The sequence below is a fragment of the Tenrec ecaudatus genome, chromosome 6 (genome assembly GCF_050624435.1).
Source record: "Tenrec ecaudatus isolate mTenEca1 chromosome 6, mTenEca1.hap1, whole genome shotgun sequence".
Classification (NCBI taxonomy): domain Eukaryota; kingdom Metazoa; phylum Chordata; class Mammalia; order Afrosoricida; family Tenrecidae; genus Tenrec; species Tenrec ecaudatus.
This window is the reverse complement of record NC_134535.1, coordinates 39,766,563-39,773,226: the sequence shown is the minus strand read 5'-3', so window position 1 is coordinate 39,773,226 and position 6,664 is coordinate 39,766,563. Positions and strand designations below refer to the sequence as shown.

General features: G+C 40.5%; 1 pseudogene; it reads right to left on the bottom strand.

Moving 5' to 3' along the window:
• Positions 1 to 2,748: 2,748 nt before the first annotated feature.
• On the bottom strand, positions 2,749 to 3,459 carry LOC142451381 (glyceraldehyde-3-phosphate dehydrogenase pseudogene; annotated as a pseudogene).
• Positions 3,460 to 6,664: the final 3,205 nt, after the last annotated feature.

Genomic DNA, 6,664 nt, shown 5'->3' with positions numbered 1-6,664 from the left:
ACTGTTATGAAAATGAATAGGAATGAATAAACTGGAATGAAAGAAAGGTATTTCCTGCCAGTTAAATGAACAGTACAAATGTTATGTGTTCAATCATGTTTATGTGCTGAGGGTAGTACGAGACAATTTCTTACGTGTATAAATCGCACTATTCTGATCCCATTTTACCATACTTTATGATAATGCCTGACATTATGTAATTAATATTTGTTCTCGGGTTTTTTTCCTTCAAAACCATGAAAACGTGACAGATAATCACCTTTACTTTATGAGGGTGTGGCCAAGCTTTTAAGAAATCAACTGACACCTCCCAGGTAGATGCAAATTAAAGCATGTTTTGTGTTTATCTGGTCCTTTTCTTTCTCTTTGCCATCACAGTGAGAAAAATCACATGATATTAATTATTCTAGTCGAGATTACTATCTTTTAAATGTTTTAATAACAAATGTTGAGTCAAGCCCTAGGATGAGTGGTTTGGTTTATGTAAGAGGAGTGATTGTGTAACTGAACATTTTCAGATAGTAAACCCACATCATCATCTGCAAAAAGAATCTACTAAAAGACCTTCTTGAGAGATATTTTTTTCTTCTTTCAAACTGTTTTATTAAGACCTAATCTAGACATCATACCAGTGCATAGCTCAATCCTATCGAGCAGTGCTGTTCAATTGCTACCACAATCAGTTTCAAAACATTCTTCCTTCTTGTACTTCTTGATATCAGCTCCCCTTACCCACCCACCTCTCCTGCTATGCCCCCCACCCCAATGACCCCTTATTCTAGCTATTGTTTCTATAGAGTCACCCATCTTGGGTTTCATATACTGAAAAACAGAAAAATACACAGCAGAGAATCAAGAACGCTACTAACAGTAAGATACAACAGAGAGCTTCTTAAGAAGTTTGCCCAGACACGCTCCATTTTGTTATTATTGGTTTGTTCCTTAGAGTTGGGTGTTATTAAAACAAATAGCATTTGAATTTTAAATCATAGTAAGACATTATTTGTGAGTTATGATGAAGGCATAAATGAAATCACAAATAAATTTAGTGAATAGTAAAAGAAACGTTATACAAAATCACAAATGTGCAGCCTTTCTTGAGTAAATTATATTAATTCAAATAATTTAAAACACCCCCAATTTCCCCCCGTGTCTGAAAATGCCCGTAGCTCTTTGAGAGGCAGAAGTTCCTGGTTCTGTGCTGCGTATAGTTGTGTTGCGTGCTTATTCACCCACTTTGGGAGTGATAATTCCTGATTAATTCGTTCCAACAGTCGCACAATTATTGTTGAACTGTGTAGACGTTGTTCCCTGTGCAAAGCCTTCTATGTTTCGTTTCTGATACAGTTGCACACAGTTTCCTCCTTGCCTGCGTGTATCTGTTCTTTCAAGGCTCTCTGGTTCCATTTCAGTTAGCACTAGATTCATTTGTCTTTCTCTTCTCATAGTCTGCGGATGCCTAGACTCCTGTAGTGCCTGTGCACTTCATGAAGAAGATTAAAAGGGTTGGGAAAAGAGAAGCTTGGTGTTTGGGAAAGAATTACTTGGAAAGTCACTGTAGCATACGAAAAACATAGCTCTAGGGTCGTCGTTTTCTATGTCCCTGTGGCAATTAAAAGAAATGCAACTTATTTTTATAAACAACTACTTACATGACAAGATGAGGTATCGGCTAAAAGTAGTCTCTGTTTCTACCTAGACTTCCTGGGTTCCTCACTCCACCACTTACTAATTGTGTAAATAGCCTTCGGAAACTTGATTCTACGTGCATGATCACAAAGTTCTATGTCTCAGCTTTCTCCTTTTATGACCCTAAATTTTATTATTCACCACATTTTAGCCTCTCATTTTCAGACTCTTAAGCTGAACTTTACTTATCTGCAATATGAACGATCAGAACCTAAAATTGGAGGTCTATGTCCTGTTTTTCTACACACCGATTCCTCACTTATCAGCTATCTAGCTCTGTTGCACTTTGCATTTATGACAGTAGTGAGAACATCCGCTCTCTGTTTTGTGCATGATGATGTGGGAGGCGTGGCTGCTGGCTGCGGACGTCTCCTTCCTTAAGGAAGATCTCCTGGTGGCCTGTGGGAAGCTGGATCCTGCTGCCCTGTGCGCACTGCTTCTTTCTACTGGGAGCATGCTACGTAAAGCTGTCACATTGGCCAGTCTTCTCCATGACCCTGGCCTCCTGGTAGACATGTAGGCAGCACCAAGCCAGCAGGTTTCCACTTTGCATTACCAGTTCCTACATGGTCCAGGGCCTTTTGGCTCAAAACTGCAGTTGGGTAGAAAGGGAGGAAAGAAAGAAACATCGATGTGGGTGTTGGGGATAAATGAGTTCAGTGACATCCAAAAGCGAGTCCAGTTGGACCTGAAGCCCCTCCTGGGTGGGGCTGTGTGTGGCCAAGGGACCATGCAGGTGTTGGGACCATCAATGTAGGCTTGTAGGGGTGGTTGTGCAAGGAATGCTCTAACACAGGAGGAGAGTAAAGCGGTTAAGACATTGGCTCTCCAATCATATTGCCCAGAAGCTCTGTCACTTTTTTTTGAAGCCCTGTCACTTCCAAGCCTCCTTCTCCATAGAGGAATAATGCATAACTGGAATCAGTTATAAGCACATCAGTGAATCTTACCTATTATTATTTCTATGACCATATTTTATTTTCCCATTTTTTTGGCGGAGTCCAGTGTACTTTGTTGATGGTACATGACAAGGTTTGGCTCTCTCCATCCCTGCCCTGGTCAGAACATCTGGATGGAAACATTGTGGATGGGGACACAGAAGGCCATGCCAGTGAGTTTCCTCTTCAGCTCTGGGATAACCTTGCCCACAGCCTTGGCAGTGCCAGTAATGTGGGCAAGATATTCTGGGCAACCCCACGGCCACAGCCACAGTTTCCCAGAGGGGCCCTCATGGTCTTCTGAGGGGCATTGATGGCAATGACTGTGGTCATGAGTTCCTCCAGGATGCTAAAGTTGTCCTGGATGACCTTGGCCAGTAGGAGCAAGCAGTTGGTGGTGCAGTAGGCATTGCTGCCAATCTTGAGGGAGCTGTCATACTTTTCCTGGGTCATACCCATCACGAACATGGAGGCATCGACAGAAGGAGCAGATGGCACCACCCTTCAAGTGAGCCCCAGAATTCTGTACGGTTGTAAAGACACCAGCGGACTCTGTAACATACTCAGCACCAGCTTCACCTCACATGATGTTGGCGGGATCTGGCTCCGGGAAGATGAAGATAGACTTCATGTTGACAATCAGCTTCCCATTCTCAGCCTTTATGGTGCCATTGAACTTGCTATGGGCGTATTCATACTGGAACATGTAGACCAGGTAGTTAAGGTCAATGACCGTATCACTGATGCCAATGATGTACACTTGGTCAGATTGGAAAGCCCTGGGGACCAGTTGCCCAATACAGCTAATACCGATTATTCTCTCCTTCACCATCTTGTCTCTGGGATGTGGCGGAGCAGCGCAGGAAGATGCGACTGCTTGTCACACAAAGAGGAGAAGTAAGCTCCTATTTTCTAAATAATAAGTAGATTAAACCATTAAAGAATATGAAATAGAGGAAACAACCTTACTTTTTTGCAGAATCCCGATTTTTCTATAGTGTTCTGGTCTTTGGAATTTATTCATGTTGATAGCTAAGGAGTTGCTCGCTCACTTGCTCACTGCCATTGAGTCAATTTTGAATCATAGCAAACTTATAGGACAGTGTAGACCTGCCTATGTGGGTTTTCAAGACTGTAACTCTTTATAGGAATAGAAAGTTTCATCTTTCTCTCAGGTGATGAGATGTTGTTAGGTACTGCTGAGTTGCTTCTGATCCACAGTGACCCTATGCACAACCATCACTGGGCCCCATGCAATCGTCACCAGTTTTCTTATATTTGAGCCCATTGTTGCAATCACTGTGTCAATCCATCTTGTTAAGGCCATTTCTCTTTTTTTTGCCACTCCTCCACTTTGCCAAGCATGATGTCATTGTCTAGAGACGGGATTCTCTTGATAACATGTCTACTTCATTGCCTTAAAGGAGCATTCTGGCTGTACTTCTTCCAAGACAGATTTTTCTTCTGTTTCACTAGCAGTCCACAGTACTTTCAATATTCTTTGACAGCAGCATAATTCAAACGCACCAGTTCTTCTTTGGTTTTCCTTGTTCAATGTCCAACTGACACATGCATATGTGTTAACAGAAAATACCCTGACTCAGATCCGGTGTACCTTAGTTCTCAAAGTGAGAACTTTTCAACACTTCCAAGAGATCATGTGCAGCAAATGTACTCAATGTAAAGCACCATTTGATCTCTCGACAGGTGCTTCCATGAGAATTGTTTATGGACTCAAGCAAGACAAAATCCTTAAATATTTGGATTTTCTGCCCTCTATTTATCATGACATTACCCGTTGGTGCATTTGTGAAGATTTTGGTTGTTTGCTTTCCCCCTCTTTTTACATGTTTATCGGCATCAAATCCACACATCATACAATTCAATAGTTTAATTGTTCAATCATGTCAAGAAGAATTGTACAATTATCACCACAATTTTAGAACCCTCCACCCCCCATGGTTAAATAGCCTTTAAAATGAATTGTCTAATTATAATCGGTTCTAGTGTCCCCCCCCGCCCCGCCTTCATTGTTCAGTCCCCAAGTCCCCTCACCATCCCTAGTTCCCAGCCCTACCCCCACATCCCCTGTCAACCCTTGCATCAGTTATTATCTGTATCCATCCACTTCTTCTGAGCTTCACAAAATGGGAAACACAATAGAAACTATAAAACACAAAATCAGAATAAAGTAGTAAGGATAAAGTAATAATAATATAAATCTAAAAATAAAATAATGAGTAAGAAAGGAAAGATAACCTCAATATTTAAAAAGTCAGGGAAGAAACTTTGTCGTGAAACATATAAGAGATACTTGCACCTAGAACACAACCAGGTTGGGTCAATAGGGAGGTCAGCTGCTCAGGTATCAAGTGCGATCCAGCATAATCGAGATTACAATGATATCTGTCTGGGTTGCATTTACAGTGAGTTGTAACCTATACTGATGGCTGCCATCTTCGATTTTCATCGGCAAGTGCTTCAAGACCTCCTCACTTTCAGCAAGTCAGGTTGTATCATCTGCATGTCACAAATTAATAAGCCTTCCTTCAATCCTGATGCTACTTTTTTCTTCAAATAACTCAGATTCTCTGATTATTTGATCAGCATACTGATTGAATAAGTATGCTGAGAGGACAGTACACCTTTTCTGATTTTGAAGCATGCCATATTCTCTTGATTTGTTCACACAACTACCTCGTGATCCGTGTACGAGTTCCACCTGAGCACAGGTAAGTGTTCTGGAATTTCCATTCTTTCCAAGGCTATTCACAGTTTGTTATGACCCACACAGTCAAATGCCTTGGTCTCGTCAATAAAACACAAGTAAACATCTTTCCGGTAGCTTCTGCTTTCAGCTAAGATCCATCTGACATCAGCAACACAACAATATCCCCCATTTCCCATTCTCTTCTGAATCTGGCCTGAACTTCTGGCAGCAACCTGTCAGTGGACTGCTGCAACTACTGTTGTATGATCTTCAGCAATATTTTATTTGCATGTGATATCAGTGATATTGTTGTATAATTTTAACATTCTGCTGGATTACCTTTTTTAGAATGGTACATGGATCTCTTCTATTCAGTTGGCCAACTAGCTGTCTTCCCAATTTACTGGCATAGACAAGCAAGGCTTGATCATCTTGTTGCAGCATGTCAATTGGTATTCACAGTTTTGGGCTAATGTTTTCAGTGAAGCTTGAACTTCTTTCTTCACTATTACGGGTTCTTGCCCAGATGCCAGGCTTCCCAAAGTGGAGGTAGAATATTTCTTCCACTTTCATTAGCTACTCTACTATTTCAGAGTCTCTTCTGGCATTGACTATGGTCTTTTCTTTCTTGTCTTTTTAATGACCTCTTTGCTTTTTTTCCCATTAATTATATTCTTTCTGTCCCCCAATAGCTCATCAGGCCTTCTGTCATTAATATTCAATGAAATAAATCTGTTCTTTAGATGTTATCATAATTCAAGTAGGTAATATTCAAATTATACTTTGGCTCTCAGACTTTTTTCAACATTTTGTAGCTGAAACCTAAACTTCCATGTGAGCAATTGGTGGTCTATTTGACATTCAACCTAGACCTGGCTTTAGCTGCTGATATTGAGCTTATCCATTGTCTCTTCCTGCCGTTGTAGTCAGTTTGCCATCTATGTATTCCATCTGAAGAAGTCCATGTGTATAGTTACCATTTGTGTTATTGTAAAAAGGTACTTTCTATGAAAAAATTGTTGGTTTTGAAAAATTTGACCATGCAATCTCCAGCTTTGTTTCCAACACCAAAACTATATTTTCCGACTAGTGTTCCTCTCACTATGTTTCAGACTTCTGCATTCCAATCATCAATAATTATCAATGTATCTTGATTGCATGTTTTACCAATTTTTGAAGACATCGATAGAATTCTTCAATTTCTTCATCTCTGACTTTGGGGGTTGCTGCACAAATTTGAATAGTAGTTGTTTAGGTTGCATTTACTTGAAGGAGGACACATATAATCCTATCACAGGCAACATTATACTTCAAGATAGATCTTAAC